This window comes from Nerophis lumbriciformis, linkage group LG25, assembly GCF_033978685.3.
Source record: "Nerophis lumbriciformis linkage group LG25, RoL_Nlum_v2.1, whole genome shotgun sequence".
NCBI lineage: Eukaryota > Metazoa > Chordata > Actinopteri > Syngnathiformes > Syngnathidae > Nerophis > Nerophis lumbriciformis.
The window spans coordinates 13,673,440-13,698,285 of record NC_084572.2 but is presented as its reverse complement, the minus strand read 5'-3'; the positions used below and the strand labels follow the sequence as shown (position 1 = coordinate 13,698,285).

Below are 24,846 nucleotides of genomic sequence, written 5' to 3'. Positions count from 1 at the left end.
AATTCTGCTTTACACGACACACACAAGCAATTAACCAGTCATTTTAATTAAGGATGAACCCAAGCAGAACCAATTGCACAGGCATGCGTACTCAATTGTGGTTCCTTATGTAATTCTCTCACATTTCCAGCGCACACAGCGGGCTCGGGCCTGCTTTACTGCCACAAGAAACCCATCAATCATTCTGTTGCCGTGACAACATGAGAAGGCCTCTGCGGTTGGCTGAGTGGTGGCTCAACGTTCCAAGTAGGCCAGTGTTCCCCCATGGACAACCACAAGTGACTGGCAGCATGGTACACCCCTCTTATGGAAAATTCTCCATTGAAATATAAGCAGTGACAATTCTGCATAAATGTGAGCTTTGGATAACGAAGAATTGTGCTTACTAGCAACTAGTAGCCGTAGTGGTTGACTTGTACACTTGATCCCAACATTCTGAATAAGTAACCACCTGTTGAACAAGAAAATGCTTTTTGTAGGATATGGTTTCGGCTGTGGTTTATATATTATGCTATATATATATATATATATATATATATATATATATATATATATATATATATATATATATATATATATATATATATATATATATATATATATATATATATATACATATATATATATATATATAAGTATATATATACTAGGGTTATACCCGTATTAGTATAGTACCGTAATACTAATGAATCATATTCGGTACTATACCGCCTCTGAAAAGTACCGGTCCGCCATCCCCCTGCTCCCCCGCCGTCGTTGCTGGTTTACGAGCAGACAAGCATGTTTGACAGCACACAATCACAGAGTACTTACAAGCAGACACAGTGTGTAGACAGAAAAGGGAGAACGGACGCATTTTGGCTTAAAAACTAACGATAAAGGTGAAGTTATAACACTGAAACGCCCACCGGAAGAGGCGCTTTAAGACATGGCTAGCTAGCTAGCGGCTAAAGTCCAGCCGCAGTCGGCAGTGTTTTATCTACTTCTAAATCACTAATCCTCGCCTCCATGGCAACACATAAAGTAAGTTTCTTACAAGTGTCCTGCAGGACGAGGAATAGCTAAACATGCTTCACTACACCCCGTAGCTCACCGGCGTCAAAATGTAAACAAACGCCATTGGTGGATCTACACCTAACATCCACTGTAATGATACCAAGTACAAGAGCGTATCTAGTCGATACTATGTATACTAATACGTCCATATTGTTTGGCATCACAACATCTTCTTTTTTCTTTTTTTTAAATTTATATTATGTTTATAAACTCAGGAAATATGTCCCTGGACACATGAGGACTTTGAATATAACCAATGTATGATCCTGTAACTACTTGGTATCGGATTGATACCCATATTTGTGTTATCATCCAAAACTAATGTAAAGTATCAAACAACAGAAGAATAAATGATTATTACATTTTAACAGAAGTGTAGATAGAACATGTTAAAAGAGAAAGTAAGCAGATATTAACAGTAAATTAACAAGTAGATTAATAATTCATTTTCTACCACTTGTCTTTAATAATGTTGACAAAATAATAGAATGGAAAAGTACACAATATGTTACTGCATATGTCAGCAGACTAAATTAGGAGCCTTTGTTTGCTTACTTACTAATAAAAGACAAGTTGTCTTGTGTGTTCACTATTTTATTTAAGGACAAAATTGCAATATTAAACATATGTTTAATGTACTCTAAGATTTTTTGTTAAAATAAAGCCAATAATGCAATTTTTCGTGGTCCCTTTTATTTAGAAAAGTATCCAAAAGTACAGAAAATTATGAAAATAATTTTGGTACCGGTACCAAAATATCGGGAATCGGGTATCGGGACAACACTAATATATACATACAAACACTATATACTAATACTCTAATATCATCGTTTTTTATTTAGTCTCAAATTCAGAGTATACCTGTACATGATCACACACAACGATGTAACATTAAAGAGTGGAACGCGACGACACAAATGTTAGCACCACTTGCATAGCTATATTAGCTACAGTGCTAACAATACACTCACATTTTAACAGCAACACCATGCTAGGTTACTGTTGGCTGACAAAGAAAATCAGATGATTAAATGTACAGCTTACAGCTACAACAACTATATAAGGCTCGTTTGGTGTTTTTCTTTTCCTCACTTTGTGGTTTTCAGGTAATGTTAGTGCATTGTCACATTTTGACACTGTCTGTGTGCTGTTCTTCATGCCATGTCTTTAAGTGATAGAAAACAATAGACGAGTTCAAGTTGCTAGCAACGACTTGTTGGTGGCATGTTTAGCAGATTAGCCTATACTGTTGTTTGATCTGTGTCTGTTTTTTTTAATCCAAACAAAGAAGTTCCCTTTTCCTGTTTTGGCACCAATTTCTCAGCAGGTTTTGTTGGTTTAGCTTCCATTGTGCTTTCCATTTGTGCTATAATGTAGACATCCATGCTCCTGTGATGTAAAAATGCTCTCATAAAGTATTAGCCACAGCCCTGACGTTAGAATTACATACAAACAATACAGTTATATCGTACGATAAACAATTTTATGTCTATACTCTGACATCATATCACACAGCACTACCTTCTATCAACTCTTTTGCCAGGTAGTACAACTCTTGTGTCGAGGGAAAAAAAAAACTTATATTCTGGTGTAGGGATGTCTTAGAATAGTTGACTATTGGACGATTCGATTCAGAGAAGTCTGAATTGACTATCAATTATGAGGTCGAATCGTCAGTTATTTAACCTCTGTGAGTTTTGATTGATTGATTGAGACTTTTATTAGTAGGTTGCACAGTGAAGTACATATTCCGTACAATTGACCACTAAATGGTAACACCCGAATAAGTTTTTCAACTTGTTTAAGTCGGGGTCCACTTAAATTGATTCATGATATAGATATATACTATCATCATAATACAGTCATCACACAAGATAATCATCAGGGTGTATACATTGAATTATTTACATTATTTACAATTCGGGGTGTGGAGTGGGCGGGGGGTTAGGTTTGGTTGTTATCATCAGTCATCAACAATTGAGAACAGAGAAATGGCTTTTGAAACAGTGTAGGTCTGACTTGGTAGGATATGTACAGCAAGTAGTGGACATAGAGAGAGAGAGAGAGAGAGAGAGAGAGATCAGAAGGCATAAGAAAAGTATCCACATTTAATTGTTTACATTTGATTATTAACAATCCGGGGAGGGTGTTAGTTTAGGGTTGAAGTTGCCTGGAGGTGTACTTTTATTGCAGTTTTGAAGGAGGATAGAGATGCCCTTTCTTTTATACCTGTTGGGAGCGCATTCCACATTGATGTGGCATAGAAAGAGAATGAGTTAAGACCTTTGTTAGATCGGAATCTGGGTTTAACGTGGTTAGTGGAGCTCCCCCTGGTGTTGTGGCTATGGCGGTCATTTACGTTAAGGAAGTAGTTTGACATGTACTTCGGTATCAGGGAGGTGTAGCGGATTTTATAGACTAGGCTCAGTGCAAGTTGTTTTAATCTGTCCTCCACCCTGAGCCAGCCCACTATGGAGAAGTGGGTAGGAGTGAGGTGGGATCTGGGGTGGAGGTCTAGAAGTAATCTGACTAGCTTGTTCTGGGATGTTTGGAGTTCAGATTTGAGGGTTTTGGAGGTGCTAGGGTACCAGGAGGTGCATGCGTAGGGAGATGAACTGAAGCCCCCCGTGTACAGCGGGTGTGTTGGGAGGACGTTCCGAGGTGTCGGGACGCCGCCAGACCCATGTCCTCTGTCAGACATGAAGCATGCCCTGCCACCGCCAAGGTGTACCTTTGACCAGTTCGCTCAGGCAGGAAGCCTCCCCTACTGCCTCACACTGGCAATGGTAATGATCATTCAGCTAATTCACCTGCAAAAACCTTGCTACGACATTTACTTTCTATAGATATTCAAGTTTGATGGTCTTCTAAGCACTCTGCCATAAAAGAAGCCAACCCTGGTGGGTTTGATCCAAGGACTCCACTAAACTAGCCAATCATTTTCTGAGTGTTTTAGCCTTTTTGAGATGGAAAACATCACAAATGAGATTTGGTTTTTTTGGGGGGGATCCCTGTTAGGTGTTCTCTCTCTCATACATGTAGCTCACAAAAACTTTGTTCCCATAGTTGACTGATTGGAGGGCGAGCAACTATCCGTTTTAGCTGCCAGTGTTGAATATCTTAAAATGTGTTTTGTGGCAATTCCAACTTAGACCACAGCAGTAGAGTGGCACTTTCCATCATTTTCACTAGGGTTGCATTGCAAAATGATTACCACCCACCTTTTTCTCATGCGAGAACCACCACGGAATTGGGCCATAAAAATCCCTTTCCTACTGTATGGTCAGAATCTAATGAATCAGATTCGACTATGAAAATTCTTAGTCGAAGACAGCCTTACTCTGGTGTCTTCAAAGTGATATTGTGTAAAGCAAACACTGTGCAACAAATTAAGCAAAACAATTAACAATGCATCAACACAACACTCAACGCAACTGTGAATGTTTGTAGAGTCGGGATAAAAAATACCCAACTGGACACATATTTGCCTCTTTGTAGACAGAATGTTATGTCCCATGAAAAAGAAAAGGGTATTAAGAGTTTCCTCCCAGTTCATTTAGAAATCAGCCCGTTGTTATGTTAAAAGACTTGGTCGGAGGTGTTGCCAGGAGTGCTGGCCAAAGAAATTGTTTAATATGAACAATTTGAAAGTCTTGGTTGGTGGTGAACCTGGCAACTGATCAGTCATACAACCTCAGATATTCAGTATTTAAATATTCCCACTAAAACAACATCAAATGATCAGAACCATCTGCAGTGTTTAATGACCCCCATGGTGGTCCTACAACGTAAGACGAGCCGCACGGTTGCTTTCAAAGAACTGTTCCTTAAACATACACACTGTAAAGGTGTTTCATCCCACTGATGTTTGACCAAAAACAACATTACAAGATAAAGTGTTCACTGTGTTTGGATTAACTCTGCTGTTTTCTTTTGTTTGGCAATTTTACGACATTTATTCCAAAACAAAGACTAGACTCCACAAGGGGTGTTGAGAAAGGGGATATAGCAGAAGTTTTGTTAAGGAAAGGAAACTTACACGCAAAGCAGTAAATGAACACTTGCACTAGACCATTCGAACCGCTCATTTTAATCACGTATTTTAATAACCAGTTGATTTAATGCAGAATGCTAGAGCCATCAACTTATGCAGTGGTCTGTACTGATAAATAAATAAATATTAACAGGTTCTAAATACAAAAGTACAACAGTCGCCCCTCGTTTTTCGTGGCCAATTGGTTGCAGGCCTTCCATCCATTTTTTTTCTACCACTTGTCCCGTTCGGGTTCGCGGGGGGTGCTGGAGCCTATCTCAGCTGCATTCGGGCGGAAGGCGGGTTACACCCTGGACAAGTCGCCACCTCATCACAGGGCCAACACAGATAGACAGACACTCACATTCACACTCGAGGGCCAATTTAGTGTTGCCAATCAACCTATCCCCAGGTTCATGTCTTTGGAGGTGGGAGGAAGCCGGAGTACCCGGAGGGAACCCACGCAGTCACGGGGAGAACATACAAATTCCATAGAGAAAGATCCCGAGCCCAGGATCGAACCCAGAACCTTCGTATTGTGAGGCACATGCACTAACCCCTGTTCCACCGTGGTAAATTAATTTCCACAAAGTGGGATTATAATGATAAATCGAATATTTTTATAGTTAAATAATTAAAAAATGGTTTACGGCCTTCTAAATGTGTTTTTGAATATAATTAGAGCTCTCTAAACATTAAATAACACCCATATCGTCACCTTTACACTATTTTCCAACATCAGTGTGTGAATGAGTGTGTAAATGGGTGAATGTGATGTATAATGTAAAGTGCTTTGAGTATCGTTTCAGGTATAGTAAAGCGCTATATAAATACAGACCATTTACCAGCTTAGCTTTGTGTTCTGCTGTAGATTACAGTACTCACCTTTAGCCCGAAGGATCCTCCAAACGCCATTGCTATCGTCTGGCCACTACGTGGAAATAATTTGCCACATCCGGAGTTATTCCTCTAAGTTACAACTGGGCTTCCATGTGCTGAAACCACAGATGTGTGTTGTTCTGCCAAAAAGCTGGTGAACTTGACAGTTGTAGTAACGACCATTAGCCGTGCTAGCATTCCGCATTAGCATTTCGTATCAGCACTGATATTCCACTTCGACCACATCAAGGCTGTGTTATTGATGTCGGACATTAAGTTCTTCATGACAAGATCATCTCCAATTTGCATATTCTGCTGATAGCAATCTTGTTAGCAATAATGGGGTCCCATCGAGTCCTGGTTCGTCCTCTGACATCTCTCACATCAAAGGCTCACCAATGTGGAGATTGATGGGGCAGAAGTTGAAGATGTAGTGCTTCTAGAAGTTGTTCTGACAAAGGTTGGTCAACTTGATTGTCCCGGTGAAGATAGAGTAGCGCCAAGATTAGCCGCCTGTTGAAAAAAAGAAGTCAAGTGGATATCTTTGTTGATCGCCCCAACATAATATAACATAAGACAAATACTGCACTTTAATATATATAGATAGATAGATAGTACTTTATTGATTCCTTCAGGAGAGTTCCCTTAGGAAAATTAAAATATAAGACATACATAGGAATTGATTTAGGCAAAAAAGTGTTGAATATGGTTTGAAAAATATTTTATTATTTGCAATGTAGTGAAGCCGCAATATTTGAAGTGAGGGGCGACTGTATTTCAATGCAGGGAGGCGTAAAAAAAATTTGGACCCCTTGGGAGCTTTGCAGGAAATCATTGAGAGCCAATGATTTAGCATAACATGCATGTTTTAGGGATACATGAGGAAGGCGGAGTATCGGCAGAAAATAATCATGCAAATGTCTAGACTGTTAGACAAAAATGGTAACCACCAGGAACTGGTGAGGAGCAGTCGCATTCGTCAGTCTATGACACGACTGCCAGTATGTGTGCCTGCATGACCAATCATGTCCACCGCTTCAAATAGTGCCAGAGGAGGGAAACCATATCAAACTATTATGACTAAAATATTCCTGAGACAACAAAATTCCACATTGAAGTCCTTTGGCCCATACGACAAACAACCTCTTTGGTGAAGGTGAAAAATAGAACCACCAAAAATACAGGAGAAGATTTATAACTTCCTCTGTGTGCCCATGCGATTTGTACCACCTCTGTGACCTTCGGGCTTTAACCTCTCTGCAGATTTTCCTCTGGTAAAGGTCAACAATGAGTGACCAGTGCTTGTCTGTCAAAGGCAACACGTTAGAGACACGCTGACCACTAAACCACAGTGAACCCTCAAGAAAAACAAACTCCTCGCCATTGCCTACTCTGCTGTTTGTACTGTTCTGTGTGTGTGTGTGTGTGCGTGTGTGTGTGTGTGTGTGTGTGTGTGTGTGTGTGTGTGTGTGTGTGTGTGTGTGTGTGTGTGTTCTTAGATTTCTACCCTTCTTGAAACATCAACAGGGAAAACTACCTTCCATATGAGGACCGGTAAACAAGTTAGGACATAAATCATGGTCCCAATATGGAAAACCATTGCATCTAATAGAGAATGTCTCATTTGCACCCCTGGTGGTGAAATCTATCAAAATTAGGGTGGTCCCAAAAAGGAAGGATTTTTCAAATTGACTGTGTGTCGGTTTTAAAAGTGCTCCCCCTCTGGCCAACATATGTAATAATAAGTGTGTGTAAGAAATTGAAGTGCTCCCCCTCTGGCCAACATATGTACTAACAAATGTGTGTAAGAAATTGAAATGCGCCCCCTTTGGCCAAAATTAATTTAAAAAAATAAATAAATATGTTTATAGAGACATACTGTAATAACTTGGAAGTAAATAATGAAGATTAAAAACCATTTACAAACAAAAAAAATCTAAATTTATGAATAAACTAAAAGCAGTCTTTTTCTCACAATGTGTGGATGTTTTTCTTATAAAATTGGGGACAATTTCTCATATTCTTTCTGTTTCTGTAATATTGCAATATTTTCTCGTAAAATTATTACTTTTTAATGCAAAATGGCGACATTTGTCATATAAAATTCTGACTTTTATCACAATATTGCCATTTTTTTTTTTGTTCTTGTGAAATAGTGACAGTTTTTGAGTAAAATCATGACTTTTGTCATAATTTTGCCAAGTAAAATTCCGATTATTATAATACTGCCAAAATGTTAAGGTTTTCTTATAAATTTGTGACTTTTGTCGAGTAAAAGTACGACTCTTTTCATAAAATTGCCAAAATGTAAAGCTTTTTCTTGTAAAATTGCGACTGTTATTGAGTAAAATTCCAACTTCTATCATAACATTGCACAAATGTTCAGTTTTTCTTGTGAACTTTTGACTTGCATTGAGTAAAATTATGACTTTTATTATAATACTGCTAAAATTCTATGTTTTTCTTGTGAAATTCCAACTCATTTTTCACAAGTTTTTTTTTACATTTGCATAGTATGTATATATTATTATTGTTGTAAATTCAAATATTTATATATCTAGAAAGGGTGGTCCTAAAGAGGTAGGCATTATTCGGAGGTCTCAAGAAGGTAACGAACACAAGAATGTGTGTGTGTGTGTGTGTGTGTGTGTGTGTGTGTGTGTGTGTGTGTGTGTGTGTGTGTGTGTGTGTGTGTGTGTAGGGGTGGGAGGAAGGTCATTAATTACAAACAACACTGGACACACAATAGTGAAAATGTCCCACATAAACATCACACCAGTTTGACTCAGATGGTTTAGGCCCAGAGCTCCCATGATGCTTCGCTTAGTCGCGCTGACTGACAGGAAGTTTCCCTTGTGTCTGCACAAGAAACAACCTTTGATTTGACGACCTTTCTTGTTAGAGACTTGTCTGAGTCATCTGGGCGGAAGATGTCGAATAGCCTGAATATTGTCTTAACATTTAAAAGCTGGGCACCCAGACAAAAGGGAAACTCACTAAATGGACTTTCAGTGTCTCGGGTCTTTACAAATGCCTTTCCGGCTTCCTGGCTGCTTTCCTCCAAAACTTCCCATCTGACATCTATCGAGCGCTGAGCAGGCCCGGAGGAGAGTCGTAAAACAACTGAGACGGATTAAAGAACCGCTGTCATTCAAGTGAGTCGTGTAATAGATGGCCACACCTGATAATGTGACGCTGACACAACATTAAAAAGGGGAAGTAAAAATGTGGATGCAATTATGGTACGCACTTGCAATGGCACACTAGGGAAAACAACTGCACACCATTTTACAAAATATGCAGCTTGCATTTTGGGTACTTTTTAAATGCGTTTTTGGTTTTCTTAATCAAAGATAGAGTATGTTATTTTAGTTTTATTTTGTCTTAATTATATTGTGAAGTATACATGTATAGTATATATGTATACATGTATAGTATATATGTATACATGTATAGTATATATGTTTTAAGTCTCGTCTTAAGACCCACTTTTATTCTTTGGCTTTTAACACTACGTGAGTTGTGTGGTCCTCTGTCCTCTGTGTTTTTTATAAATTTTGATTTCTATTAACTGTTTTAATTGGTTTTTCGTTTTAAAATCGTTTTTAATCATATTTATTTATTATTATTATTTATTTATTGGTTTTATATTTATTTATTTGTTGGTTTTATTCAGTCATTGGTGGTGCTAAAGATAATATTTGAATATTGTTTTTAATATTGTTTTTAATATTGTTTTTAATATTGTTGTGCAGCACTTTGGAAACATTTTTGTTGTTTAAATGTGCTATATAAATAAAGTGGATTGGATTGGATTGGATTGAAGTATACACTTGTATGTAGGGCGAGTTAATTGGGACAACATTTAATTAAAAAAAATACATCTATAATTAATCGAAATTGGAATTAAATACATAAGTGTTATTAAATATGTCAATAATTTGATGCAAAACTGTTTATATTTATTTAACGATTTAATTAATCAAAGACTTCCACTTTATCTGTCAAACTCACCCATTAAAGTCAGTGGGAGGGGCTAACACAAATCTAGTCCAATGAATGCTTTGGTCTTAATTGGGCTGCAACAATTAATTGATTAAATCTATTAGAAAAAAGCTTTGATTAATCGTTAATGAGTGCAATCTGCTCAGTGGCTTTGTGGTTAGAGTGTCCGCCCTGAGATCGGAAGGTCATGAGTTCAAACCCCGGCCGAGTCTTACCAAAGACTATAAAAATGGCACCCATTATCTCCCAGCTTGGCACTCAGCATCAAGGGTTAGAATTGGGGGTTAAATCACCAAAATGATTCCCGGGCGTGGCCACCGCTGCTGCTCACTGCTCCCCTCACCTCCCAGGGGGTGAACAAGGGGATGGGTCAAATGCAGAGGACAAATTTCACCACACCTAGCGTGTGTGTCACAATCATTGGTACTTTAACTTAAACTAAACTAAATTGTTAAAAATACGGACCGCATGTATACCCGGAACTTTAAATATTCCAAAATAGTTTCCGCCTGGCTGCTGCAATAGAGCGCACATGACAGCGGTGGAGAGTGGGTGTTTTTATTTATTCTATATGAATGCACATATGCTAAAAGTGCAATTTTAATGTTGATGATGTGCATCCATTACAAAAACAGAAGGAAGGCTACTAAGGAAAAGCAAAAAAAAAAAACATTGTTTATTTCAACCATTTTCCCTGAAATACGCATTGAGGCTCTACATCCGATTACTAGATTAATCGAACAAACTAACCAATAGGTTACTCAATGACTAAAGTAATCAAAAGACTGAAGACATAGTGAAAAGTTTGCCAAATTGCACCTGAGAGACTCTTAGATCATGAGAAATAAAATGTTCTGGTCTGATTAAACAAAGACTAAACTATTTGGTGTGAATGCCAGACGTATTTTTTGGAGGAAACCAGGCACCGCTCATCATCAGGCCAATACCATCCCTAAAGTGAAGCATGGTGGTGGCAGAATCATGCTGTGGGGATGTTTTTCAGTGGCAGGAACTGGGAGACTAGTCAGGATAGAAGGAAATATGAATGCAGCAATGTACAGAGACAACCTGGATGAAAACCAACGCTTCCCATCCAACCGGATGGAGCTTGAGAGGAATGGGCGAAACTGCCCATAGACAGCGTATTCAAAAATACTTGAGGCTGTAATTGCTACCAAAGGTGCATCAACACAGTATTGAGCAAAGGCTGTAGATACTTTTGTACATGTGATTTTTTTGTTTTTCATAAATTAGCAACATTTGAAAAAAATAATACTTTTCACATCGTCATTATGGGGTATTGTTTGTAGAATTTTGAAGGCAAAAATGAATTTATTCAATTTTGAAATGAGGCTGTCACATAAAGTGTGGAAAAAGTAAAGCGCTGTGAATACTTTCCGGATGCACTGTATTTTAGACCTTGCAGAGTATGTGGAAGCAAGACATGCTGACTCAGAGCATGTAGCCGTTACAGTAGAGGCATTCGTTGAAGTTGTTGGTGTTATTTCCGCACTTTCAAACCAAGATACTGACCAGTTTTTTTTCCGCTTCTCTGGTCGAAGGGGTTGCACAGACGGGAGAAAGTGCCGGATAACCAATCAGGTGTTAGGATCCGCCCACTGACTTTGAGGCTGAGTTTGACAGATAAAATAAATTAGGTGCTGCCACACAGGTTTATGAAATAAATAAATAAATATTTAGACACATAAATAAATAAATCATGAAATTATTAACTCATTAAATAATTAATTAAAACATGAAATTATTATTAAAATCCTGAAATAAATATTGAAATTGTGAAATAATGAAATAATCAACTGAAGTAATTAATTAAATTGATTTAATATTGAAATAATTAGATAAATAAATATATTCATATAAAATTAATTAATGACATTGAGTAACATGTATTTATTTAATTCTGATTTAAATTTATTATGATCCATTTAAGCTATTTTTTAAAGATGCATTTATTTGCTGTATTTCATTCTGTCCCATTTGACCATATGCATGAGTCAAACATTAAGCGAAATTGTTTCGGTCTTTTATGTTGGAACAGATGAAATGAAAGTGTCAATATTTCTTATGTAAAAAATGTTTTGTTTTGGGGTTTTTTAAAAACAAAAACACCGTTAGGAAGTTGATTTTGGTCAACTTTCGAGTTGTTTTTATGCATGTATTTTACTACAGAGACTAACTTAAAAGGAGGCTTATTGTTGAATACCGCCTTTTTAATTTCTTGCGTACATATGTGTGTTTGATACGCCTGCCCGATCATCAGATATAAAGTATGAAATTATGAGTTAGCTGCCTGTTGCAGAAAATAAAATGTTTAAAACAAAGGCTAAGCAGAGCTGCAGTGGTGTTGTTGGATGCACAGATGGTCACACATCATTACATCACATGAACTAACTCTAAATATATCCAAGAAAACAATAATGCAAGGGTGTCAAACTCATTTTCGTCGTGGGCCACGTCGCAGTCACAGTAGCCCTCAGTGGGCTATTGTGGCTTTATGACATTAATCAGTCCCTCTAGGGCAGACCTGGGCATTCTGCGGCCCGCGGGCCACATCCGGCCCTTTGTGCGTCCCTGTCCGGCCCGCGTGAGGCCAATCATCCATCCATCCATTTTCTACCGCTTATTCCCTTTTGGGGTCGCGGGGGGCGCTGGAGCCTATCTCAGCTACAATCGGGCGGAAGGCGGGGTACACTCTGGACAAGTCGCCACCTCATCGCAGGGCCAACACAGATAGACAGACAACATTCACACTCACATTCACACACTAGGGCCAATTTAGTGTTGCCAATCAACTTATCCCCAGGTGCATGTCTTTGGAGGTGGGAGGAAGCCGGAGTACCCGGAGGGAACCCACGCAGTCACGGGGAGAACATGCAAACTCCACACATAAAGATCCCGAGCCCGGGATTGAACCCAAGACTACTCAGGACCTTCGTATTGTGAGGCAGATGCACTAACCCCTCTGCCACCGTGAAGCCCCTGAGGCCAATCATAAATTACAAAATACATTTAAAAAAGTATCTATGTTGAGTGTGCAATACAACGGTGCTGCTTTTGTTTTGAAAAGCATTATTTGTATTACTTCCTTGTGGACGTATGCGCGTGCGTGCGTGATTGTGAGTGAATGTGAACAGCTGCAATCACAAATTACAAAATAAAGTTTAAAAAACATCTATGTCGTGCGTGCAATACAATTGTGCTGCTTTTATTTTGAAAAGTGTTATTTACGGGCGTATGTCCGTGTGTAACCTGTGAGTGAAGGTGCACAGCGACAAGTGATGCACGATGACGCTAAAAAGAGAAAAGTTGATGACGAATGGCGTGTTTTCAACAAGACATGGACTGCCAAGCAACGTTCCCTCTAAGGTGCGCGCCTGCGCAATTGCGCACTGCTCAAGCGTCCTCTGCGCACAGCAAATATATGCCGCGCACCAAATCAAATCCCATCTGAATTCTAAACAAAATAAACAGATTCTGTGTAATTTTGTAATGCAACTCTGAGTGACAGTGACAACAAGCGGCCCTAACGGTGTTCGTCAACACCGTTCAATTGAACACCGTTCAATTATTGTAACGTCTATCGAGATGCTTCGAGGACAAGAATTATATCGATCACTTTATTGAGCAAAACTGTTTATATTGGGCCATAACCACACCAAAAACATGAGTAAAAAACGTATATCTCGAAAAACTAGTAATTTTCTGCCGTACAAACCAGGCCAAAAGCAACTTGTCATCTGTCACCAACACGCATAGCACTAAACCACTGGTGCGTTTATGGCCATACAAAAAGTCGGACAACTCAAACACCACACAAAGTTACACTATGACTCCTCAGTCATACGTGTGCTTATTTTACTGTCATTTATTATTAATGTTAATTTATTTATATTAATCATGGAATGCTGTTACTAGAGAAAGTTACAGGAATGCACACTTCATCCTATGCTTACATTTCATTGTGCAACATGAGGATGTTTAAGGTGAACTAAATGTGATCTCTGAAAGAGGTACAAATGATTTCCAAAGCAGTGCTTTTGGTATAAAGTTAAGTTAGGTTCAATGAATGTATTATTATTATTATTATTATTATTATTATTATTATTATTTATCTTACGGTATATATCAAAAATAATATTGACCAAAATTTAATTGAAATATTGTCGATGTGGCCCTCCAGCAGTGCTCGGGTTGCTCATGCGGCCGGTAAAAATTATTTGCCCACCCCTGCTCTAGTGTTTAATCCAGGACAATGTTGCAACCTCGCCATTTCACACAAATTCAACAAACTCTCGCAGATTATGTGCAGCGTCGCAACTTTGGCCAATACCCAAAATTTCCCTGCACCTTTTTTGGCCAATCATCAACATTTTCGCCAATTGAATTTGCCCCAGCAGCACTCAAATGCAACGCAACTGTCTAACCAAGCAAATGTCTCCCTGCACTTGTGCTTATGCTGCAGCGAACTCAGGCATTTTAGCCCGCAACAATCACAAAAAAAGTCCACAAATCAAATTTTTCCACAGTTGGCCCCTTTATTTGATTATTATCATTTATTCCCAACAAACTGAAGGAAAATTTGAAACTTTAAAATCAGGAGTTAAAGTGAAGAGCACATATTTAAGTTTGGATAGTGTATGATGTAATTTCAAAAGGGTTTTAATTACAAAACAATTAATTACAAACGACCTGCTCGGTGACCTTGTGGTTAGAGTGGTAGGTCGTGAGTTCAAGCCCCGGCCGAGTCATACCAAAAACTATAAAATGGGACCCATTACCTCCCTGCTTGGCACTCAGCATCAAGGGTTGGAATCGGGGGTTAAATCACCACAATGATTCCCGAGCGTGGCCACCACTGCTGCTCACTGCTCCCCTCACCTCCCAGGGGGTGAACAAGGGGATGGGTCAAATGCAGAGGACAAATTTCACCACACCTAGTGTGTGTGTGACAATCATTGGTACTTTAACTTTAACTTTTAACATTAAAAAAACTAGGAATAGCTTGTTTCAAATAGTAGTGTGTTAAGAACTGCATTTTCATGCATTATTTTTTTTTTTGTCAAAATTAAAATACATTAATGAAGAAAGAAAGAAATGCCTGATTGACACACATAAAATGATGTGGCGGGCCAGATGTGGCCCCCGGTCTTGAGTTTGATACCTGTGCAATAATGGAAGCACTGATATAAAATGACTACTGGAAAAAGTATACGTGTGTTTTTTTACTACTTCATCCATCACTGTAAACACACACAATGGTTCATATAGTGCACACACACAGTGTGTTCTCGGGGGAGAGATTGCGCTGATGGCTTTATCATACCTACACACATGTTCCTTAAAGCTGCATGACTGATGTGCTTTAAGGAGGTATGGGACTTTCTGCGTTTATGTGGGGGGATGTAAGTTAGTCAGCAGGATGTGAGGAGAGTACAGTATATCCAAAAAGAGCAGTCGGGGGCTACTTTACATCCAAATGTGTTATAATCTCCACCCGCCACACCACTAAAGACACACAAACCACATACACCTGTGGGGGAAAAGTCTCAATTACATACAGGTGCTTCACATTCATAGAGAGGTAAACTGTCCCTGGGCACTCATCCTGCGCAGGTGTAATGATTTATATTATATAAATTCAACATGAGAACGTCCACATGGGAGGAACCTCTGCGGCCAAACGGGAGGCAAGTATATTCCTAAAAACCAACTCTAGGTCAGGCCTTGTCCCCCAAGTGCAAGTCATTATATATATAAAAAGCACGATAAGAAAAGAAGGAAAAATTATAGTGTGATCCCAGTGGGACGGCTCGTCGGTCATTATAGTCACAGAAGAGTATAAATCATTTGGGGAAATGTCAACATTATGCTCTTCTAACTTTTACTGTTCTCTCAAGGCATCCGATAGCAAATCTCTCTGTCAACTTTGTCAAGTGAATAAGAAAAGCCAGACTGCCCACTTCTTCACCTGCCTTAAAAGGACCCTCTAATGCAATAAATGCATTAAACTGTGGCACTTATTCCATAGTTCTGGACCTAAAAATTATGTCTACAGGTAAAATTCCCCGCAAAACTAGACACAGTAGTGATTTTACGCTTGTTTTCTCATGAGTTTCCGCACATTTTGGAACGCCCACAATTAGCTCCAAAATGTGGGTGGGCCTTAATCAGCCTGCTGGCGTCACCAAGACCGGAGGCAATTCTATATTGTGTGGTATGTGTTTTGGTAGCATCTTCCCCCTGAATCACATTATTTCTGTGCAGAATTTGAAGGAGTTATCAAATAAGTCTGCCTGATGCGTTGTTGCAGGTTGTAGCAATACAATTAAAGAAGGGGTCAGCCTGCATACATTTCCAAATAATGAGAATATGAGAAAAGTATGGACCTCTCCAGTCAAATGGACTCGCCCAAAATGTGACGGACCAAGCAAGCTTTGAGACACTCGTGATTTAGGGCAATATAAGTAAACATTTTAATTAGAGATGTCCGATAATATCGGCTGGCCGATATTATCGGACATAAATGCGTTAAAATGTAATATCGGAAATTATCGGTATCGTTTTTTTTGTTATCGGTATCGTTTTTTTTTATTTATTTTTTTTTATTAAATCAACATAAAAAACACAAGATACACTTACAATTAGTGCACCAACCCAAAAAACCTCCCTCCCCCATTTACACTCATTCACACAAAAGGGTTGTTTCTTTCTGTTATTAATATTCTGGTTCCTACATTATATATCAATATATATCAATACAGTCAGCAGGGATACAGTCTGTAAGCACACATTATTGTACGTGCTGTTGGTCCACTAATAGTACTAACCTTTAACAGTTCATTTTACTAATTTTCATTCATTACTAGTTTCTATGTAACTGTTTTTATATTGTTTTACTTTCTTTTTTAATCAAGAAAATGTTTTTAATTTATTTATCTTATTTTATTTTATTGATTTTTTTAAAAAGTACCTTATCTTCACCATACCTGGTTGTCCAAATTAGGCATAATAATGTGTTAATTCCATGACTGTATATATCGGTTGATATCGGTATCGGTAATTAAAGAGTTGGACAATATCGGAATATCGGATATTGGCAGAAAGCCATTATCGGACATCCCTAATTTTAATCATCCGGATTTGGAAGAAGTCTCACGAAATGCACATTTCTGTACATTTTCCTGTAAATTTTGTATGTCTGAATTTGTATTTTATGTTTTACCAGTTATCACAGAGCATGGTTCAGAGAGAAACGTGTTTTAGATGTTCCTGTATGTCCAGCACATGTTGAAAAATTGACGATAAAGAGGACTTCTGACTTTTGACTTTGGTCGGAGTTTGGATAAAAAAAACTTTAAAAGACTCAAGCCAAATGTGATCCTGAAAATCAGGAGCATCCTTTAAGGGAGGGAAAATTGAGCCAGAACCTGCGGAAAATCGAGAAAAAAACAAAACAAGATTCTAGTATTATTTTTTTTGCGTCCTCTTCTACTGATGTTTTCATCACAGGCTGTGGTATAGCCGGAAAAAGCCATTCTTGAGTATTTATTTTTTGCACGTAATGTTAACCATTTCAGTTTTGAAGTAATAATGGACCAGTGCGACAAAAACATGCAATTAGGTGATCAAAATAATAGTTTTACATGCTTTTATCCACACTGTCTATGTGGGGAAATGGGCTCCACTTCTGTCGATAACGTCACACCAAGAGGGCGCGACATTGAGTCTGGCGATAGAAAGGGGACCTTCCAAGTACAGTTACCGTATTTTCCGCACTATAAGGCGCACCGGATTATAAGGCCCACCTTCAATGAATGGCCTATTTTAAAACTGTGTTCATATATAAGGCGCACCGCATTATAAGGCGCATAGAATAGACGCTACAGTAGAGGCTGGGGTTGCGAGACCTGTTGTGGCTCAATATTGGTCCATATATAAGGCGCACCGGATTATAAGGTGCACTGTCAGTTTTTGAGAAAATTGAAGGTTTTAGGTGCGCCTTATAGTGCGGAAAATACGGTTCTGAAAAAATGATTGATATTATGGCAATTACACAAAGAGAACTTGTTAATTACATTTCAATCATCTGGACTCTAAAGGTCCTTTAAAGGGGAACATTATCACCAGACCTATGTAAGCGTCAATATATACCTTGATGTTGCAGAAAAAAGACCTTTTTTTTTTTTTAACCGATTTCCGAACTCTAAATGGGTGAATTTTGGCAAATTAAACGCCTTTCTATTGTTCGCTCTCGGAGCGATGACGACACAACGTGACGTCACATCGGGAAGCAATCCGCCATTTTCTCACTGTCGTCGGTGTGTTGTCGGAGGGTGTAACAACACGAACAGTGACGGATTCAAGTTGCACCAGTGGACCAAAGATGCTAAAGTGGCAAGAAATTGGACGAACTTTGTTCAAAATACGAGGCTGTGGGGAAAGCCGGCGAAATGGTCAGTCGTTTGTTCCGCACACTTTAGCGACGAAAGCTATGCTACGACAGAGATGGCAAGAATGTGTGGATATCCTGCGACACTCAAAGCAGATGCTGACATCAACTCCAAAACTGGACAGATCAGCTTTCAGGAAAAGAGAGCGGATGAGGGTATGTCTACAGAATATATTAATTGATGAAAACTTTATTCATTACTCGCGGTTTTACATAAATTATTATACATAAACTGTGTTTACCAGTAATTTAGCTTAAAAACATTTATTTTTTTCAATCATTCGAGTACATTCGGGTAGTCTTGTGTAATGCAGTATTTTGTGTCTATTTAGGTATGGTTAACCTGAGTGCTGAAATCGTGGAAAAATATATGTTCTTAGCGCGCCTGAAATGGGCTGTCTGCACTCTCAAAGTGCATGTTGTTGCCAAATGTATTTCATATGCTGTAAACCTAGTTCATAGTTGTTAGTTTCCTTTAATGCCAAACAAACACATACCAATCGTTGGTTAGAAAGCGATCGCCAAATTCGTCCTCGCTTTCTCCCGTGTCGCTGGCTGTCGTGTCGTTTTCGTCGGTTTCGCTTGCATACGGTTCAAACCGATATGGCTCAATAGCTTCAGTTTCTTCTTCAATTTTGTTTTCGCTACCTGCCTCCACACTACAACCATCCGTTTCAATACATGCATAATCTGTTGAATCGCTTAAGCCGCTGAAATCTGAGTCTGAATCCGAGCTAATGTCGCTATACCTTGCTGTTCTAACCGCCATGTTTGTTTGTATTGGCATCACTGTGTGACGTCACAGGAAAATGGACGGGTTTATATAACGATGGTTAAAATCAGGCACTTTGAAGCTTTTTTTAGGGATATTGCGTGATGGGTAAAATTTTGAAAAAAACTTCGAAAAATAAAATAAGCCACTGGGAACTGATTTTTAATGGTTTCAACCCTTCTGAAATTGTGATAATGTTCCCCTTTAAAAGGGGTCATATTATGATTTTTTTTTGCTACATTAAAAACACTTCCTTGTGGTCTACATAACATGTAATGGTGGTTCTTTGGTCAAAATTTTGCATCTGTTATGTTTTACAGACCGTTTTCAGGATGTGCATTTGGTGGGCGGTCTTATTTACGTGGCTCCACTTTGACTGCGTCTTCTCCTGCCCATCATTGTTGTAGTTTTTAGGGCTTCCATAGCGAGTCTACTGACAGATTAAGTTTAAACTATAAATGGTGACAGCGGAGGATGCATGTGCATGCACGAGTCAGTCTGTCCCACAACAAGAGGATAGCGAAAAAGAAGGAGCTTATTGACCACAGAGCGGACTACAATGGCGGACTCGCGCTTAACTCGCTGGGTAAAACGTTACCATATATGAAGATATTCGCTAAGGAGAAAACATCAAAGGACCGAGCATGAAGAAAGGCAAGATTGTACAATATCTCTGCAATGCCTCCACAGTTTGATTTCAAATGTTCTGGATTTATGCAGATTCCAAATACACATAAGCCGATATCATCAGGTGAGAAAAGTTGGTCTTGCATAACAGGGCCCCTTTAAGACACAACAACTCTTTTACATCTTCACATACACTATAATCTACATGACCAGCCTTCATCAAATTCCTTGTTTAGGTTTGTCTCCCTATGAAGCAGACAAAAACAAAGCAAGACAGATTTGGACCGATATACAAAATCAGCAAGTGATCAAATATTTATTTTCGTTCTTTGAACTCGGCGGAGAAGTGCTGCCTGTGCTTCTTTAAACAGAGACATCTGCCTAACAGTTTTCCAACAGATGCCTGCAGCTTGAACTTATTATAGTAGCAACAGCAACACGTGTCAACACATCCAAATACTCGATCATCACAACTTCAAATCTTGCATGTAAAGTCATTTTCTATGCATTTTCCGTACCGTTTGTCCGCATTAGGGTCACGACTGAAATGGAGCTTATCCCAGCTGACTTTGGGGCAAGATGTGGGGTACACCCGAGACTCAGTCACAGTGCACACATCACAGACATATTTTTCGGGATGTGGGAGGAAGCAGGAGTACCCACACTGCAAAAACTGAAATCTAAGTAAGATTAAATATCTCAAATAAGGGTAATATTTGCTTATTTACTGTCTGATAAGATCATTCTTCTCACTAAACAGATTTTATGTTAGAGTGTTTTACTTGTTCTAAGGGCTTTGGTCCTAAATGATCTCAGTAAGATATTACAGCTTGTTGCTGAGATTTGATGACCTATATTGAGTAAAACATGCTTGAAACTAGAATATCAACTGTTGCAAAGCTGTGTCATCAACACTCACAAGTATAAAACTACTTTTTTAAAGTAATAACTTCTTATTTCAAGCATGAAAAAAAAATCATGACTTTGACACAATTGTGTCTCATATTAAAGGCCTACTGAAATGCGATTTTCTTATTTAAACGGGGAAAGCAGGTCCATTCTATGTGTCATACTTGATCATTTCACGATATTGCCATATTTTTGCTGAAAGGATTTAGTAGAGAACATCGACGATAAAGTTCGCAACTTTTGGTCGCTGATTAAAAAGCCTTGCCTCTACCGGAAGTAGCAGACGATGTTGCGCGTGACGTCACAGGTTGTGGAGCTCCTCACATCTGCACATTGTTTACAATCATGGCCACCGGCAGCGAGAGCGATTCGGACTGAGAAAGCGATGATTTCCCTATTAATTTGAGCGAGGATGAAAGATTTGTGGATGAGGAAAGTGAGAGTGAAGGACTAGAGGGCAGTGGGAGCGATTCAGATAGGGAAGATGCTGTGAGAGGCGGGTGGGACCTGATATTCAGCTGGGAATGACTAAAACAGTAAATAAACACAAGACATATATATACTCTATTAGCCACAACACAACCAGGCTTATATTTAATATGCCACAAATTAATCCCGCATAACAAATACCTCCCCCCTCCCGTCCATATAACCCGCCAATACAACTCAAACACCTGCACAACACACTCAATCCCACAGCCCAACGTACCGTTCACCTCCCCAAAGTTCATACAGCACATATATTTCCCCTAAGTCCCCAAAGTTACGTACGTGACATGCACATAGCGGCACGCACGTACGGGCAAGCGATCAAATGTTTGGAAGCCGCAGCTGCATGCGTACTCACGGTACCGCGTCTGCGCATCCAACTCAAAGTCCTCCTGGTAAGAGTCTCTGTTGTCCCAGTTCTCCACAGGCCAATGGTAAAGTTTGACTGTCTTCTTCCGGGAATGTAAACAATGAAACACCGGCTGTGATATCCGGCACAACAGTCAAGGGGTGCATTCTACGGCGGGGGTGCGTTATCCAGCACAACACCTACCGCAATACACCGCTTCCCACCTACAGCTTTCTTCTTTGCTGTCTCCATTGTTCATTGAACAAATTGCAAAAGATTCACCAACACAGATGTCCAGAATACTGTGGAATTTTGCGATGAAAACAGACGATTTAATAGCTGGCCACCATGCTGTCCCAAAATGTCCTCTACAATCCGTGACGTCACGCGCAGGCGTCATCATACCGAGACGTTTTCAGCAGGATATTTTGCGCGAAATTTAAAATTGCACTTTAGTAAGCTAACCCGGCCGTATTGGCATGTGTTGCAATGTTAAAATTTCATCATTGATATATAAACTATCAAACTGCGTGGTCGGTAGTAGTGGGTTTCAGTAGGCCTTTAAAACAGATGACAGCCAAATGGATTTTGCTGTTTTATTTTCAATGAAACAATAGAAAATACATACTCATATAGTAGTACAGTTGTCATTAGTGAGAATATACTTATTTTAAGGTATTTTGGGGTTTATTGAGATTAGCTAATTTTACTTGTTTTGGAAAGTCTTGACAAGCCAAATTGTCTTGTTCTATTGGCAGATAATTTTGCCTACGGTAGTTCAAATAAAATACCCCTAATTTATTTTTATTTGTTTCTTGTTTTTGAACACTGACTTTTTGCAGTGCAGACAAAACTCACGCAAGCAAGGGGAGAACATGCAAACTCTATGGGACCGACATGCTTCGCACGGCATCACCGAGCTGCAACATAAAGTACGGAGAGTGATTCTGGAAAGTATTCAAAGCGCGTCACGTTTCCCACATATTGTTATCTTACAGCCTTATTTCAAAATACAATTAAAAAAATAAAAATAAAATCTAAAAATTCTACACACAATACCCCATAATGACAATGCGTAAATGACTTTTTTTTATTTGCAAATTTATAGAAAATAAAAAAGTCACAATACTTTGTTGATGCACCTTTGGCAGCAATTACAGCGTCAAGTTTTATTGAAAGCAAGGCCACAAGCTTGGCACTCCTATCCTGGGAAGCGTTAGTTTTCATCCAGGATGCCTCTGTACATTGCTGCATTCATCTTTCCCTCTATCCTGACTAGTCTCCCAGTTCTTGCTGCTGAAAAACACCCCCACAGCATGATGCTGCCACCACCATGCTTCACTGTAGGGATGGCATTGGCATGGTGATGAGCGGCGCCTAGTTTCAATCTTTGTCTCATCAGACCAGAGAATAGTGTTTCTCATGGTCTGAGAGTCTTTCAGGGATGAAAATCAACGCTTTCTATCTAATCTGATGGAGCCTGAGAAGTTTGAAAGGACAAAGAGCAAGGGTGTCAAACTAATTTCAGATCGGGGGCCACATGGAGAAAAATCTACTCCCAAGTGGGCCAGACTGGTAAAATCACAGCATGATAACTTAAAAATAAAGACAACTTCAGATTGTTTTCTTTGTTTGAAAATAGAACAAGCACATTCTGAAAATGTACAAATTATAATGTTGTTGTTTTGTTTTTTTACACTTACATGTTGCGGTTTATAGTATTCTACCTTTATTTGTCGTTATTTATACTTTCTGAATACATTATGTGATAATGTTCATCAGTGAACTCATTAGTGTTAATTTTCAATCTATCAAGATTAGAAAATAAAATTAAAATCAAATTACAGTATGTTATTTATGTAGTTAGCTCATTTTGCTCGACTGGTGCACTAACCTGTTTTTTTTTGTTTTTTTTACATATGTAGCATAATCTACAAATATACAAATAATAGCTATTGCAACATCTAGTGGACACATTTAGAACAGCAGTTTTTTTAATTCAAAAATTCCGGCTCATTATTATACTTAGCAAACTCATCCCGCGGGCCAGATAAAACTTGTTCCCGGGCCTGACGTTTGACACCCCTGACAAAGAGGAATGAGCGAAACCGCCCAAAGATAGGTGTGCCATAAAATTATGGAAAGGCTGCTGATGGTGTGTTTGACAAAGAATCAGTTGGAAGGAGATACTGTAGAATTCCACTCTTTAAAGTAAATACTGTACATTATTATTACATTACTTAAAAACTATTGTATTTGTAATGCATTATATTGTTTTTTATACAATATTTATCATCTAAAAGTTTGTTTTTCTTTCTAAAAGGCATGTTATGATTAAAATAGTGCTATTTTGCAGAGGCTAATCACCAATTAAAATGAGTTTGATTAATTTAATTGGGAGACGTTGATTTGAGATACAAGTGTTTTGAGTTAAGGATCCTGTCACAAAATCAATTAACCTCGTAAGTTGAGGTACTACTGTATAAATCATCATACTGTATACAACTGAGGCCCCGTTTACACCAAGCCAGATAAGGTTATCCAGGGTAAATCCCACCCAACCTTATCCTTGTCCACACACACACACACAATGGTTCTTTAAGACCCACTCCCCCCTCCGCCCGCCGGCGCAACGCAACCTAGTACGCATGCGCGGAAAATGCGCACGTCAAAGTCACCTCCAGTGTTGCTTTGTGTGCAAGTTCTTAAATTTAACTTATCTGAACAATATCAAGTGTTGTGGTATTTCAATTAACTGGACTCCAGTGCACTATGGGGGCCTATTGTAGTGAATCACACCTGAACCATCATAAATTAATAAAATCTTTATTAGACACGTAAACACTGTGATAAAGGACATTTTACAACAATCAATCTAGGGATCTAGATATCTGGTCAGGACACTCCTCACTCTTTTGCCTTCACCTTCATTGTCCATTTGTTTTTGGTGACTTTATATACTCTGGACCTAGACGTTGAGTCCACGACATACATGGCGGACAATAACTGATACAGTCTGCTTTGCCAGTCAAAATGCATTCAATGTTTTCCGTAGTCTTCACTCGACGGCCAGGTAATACAAAGTACACGCTACTTTTTTTTAATCACATCCCCGGGAGCCGCATTCTCGTTGACTCTCCTTCGACAAATGGACAAAGTTTTCGGTAAGTAGAATCACAGCTGACCTGGACATTCGAAAGTTCTCTTGCCGTCTGAGAAGTGTTGTATCCAAAATAGCTGCAATCGCGCGTTTTATT

The 24,846-nt window shown here is 38.9% G+C and overlaps 1 protein-coding gene across 5 annotated transcripts in view; it reads right to left on the bottom strand.

Moving 5' to 3' along the window:
- Positions 1–24,846, bottom strand: part of s1pr5b (sphingosine-1-phosphate receptor 5b) — a 147,064-nt gene that overhangs the window by 118,774 nt on the left and 3,444 nt on the right. For all 5 annotated transcript variants that reach the window (XM_061983816.1, XM_072916058.1, XM_072916060.1 and 2 more), the window contains exon 2: positions 5,975–6,481. The gene's annotated coding sequence lies outside the window, so the exon portion shown is untranslated. The remainder of the gene's footprint in view (positions 1–5,974; positions 6,482–24,846) is intronic.